Raw genomic sequence first — 1,057 nt, forward strand, 5'->3', positions numbered from 1 at the left:
ACCAACTTGACTAAAAAATAGTTAAAGAAAATGAAATTTTATTTCTTTAATTTCGTTTTTGGGGGAAGACAGGGAAAATCCCATATGAAACTCATGAAAATTTCTTCTAGTCACCCACCAGAAAATGATACAAAAGGTAGATTTTAATATTGTTCTTGATTTTTAACGAATGAGAATAATTTAAATTCATAAGTATATTTTCTTCTTTATATTGTGTTTTTTAATAAAAATATATTATAAAAGAAAAAAAAAAAGTATGAATATAATAAAAATATACTATTATTAAATAAATTAATAATTTTTTTACACTATATATCACTGTAAATTATATATGATTTGTAGGACAGTTTCTAATATTTGTGTTACAGTAACAATATAAATATGTTATGCAAGAAGCTTTTACTTTATACGAGAGCAAAATCCGGTTAATTCAGGTGAGAAATGAGAATAGAGAGAAGGAAAGTTTAATTTGTTAATTTGTTTTGTGGGTTGACTTGACTGGTTGTTGCAAAAACTGAAAACATAAAAAAGTAGAAAGCAGAAAAGCCGAAAAAGAGAGAAAATGAGTCTGCTTCAGTTACCTCTGCGTTTGGCTAAAAGGGGATGTACTTAGTACTGCTCCAGTTACCTACTACGTCGCCCAGTTCAGTTTATACATGCTTTCCAATATTCATCACAATTTTTTTTTTATCATCCTTTAAATCTTAATTATCCCATACCATACCATACTACAGAAATTATTTTTAATATGGAAATAGAGATAGTGTTTTGGTTGAATATTGATATTTGAAGTGTATTACAGTATTGTGGAACTCATTCAACACGCTCCCACGTGTTGGCCAGGATGTTGCCACGTGTCAAACACGCCCCCACGTGTTGACCTTTTTACCTATAAAATCCACCTATCTGTAATTACACAAAATAATCTCATTTCCCAAAAAAATACCAATATTTCTTCCATATACAAAAAAACCAGCCGAAGTAATGCACATTGGTAAAGTTCAGCTCTATTGTTGCTGAATTAGTCCTAATTTTTTTAAAATCAAAAGTATGTTTA

This window comes from Arachis ipaensis, chromosome B08 (assembly GCF_000816755.2).
Source record: "Arachis ipaensis cultivar K30076 chromosome B08, Araip1.1, whole genome shotgun sequence".
NCBI classification, from domain to species: Eukaryota; Viridiplantae; Streptophyta; class Magnoliopsida; order Fabales; family Fabaceae; genus Arachis; species Arachis ipaensis.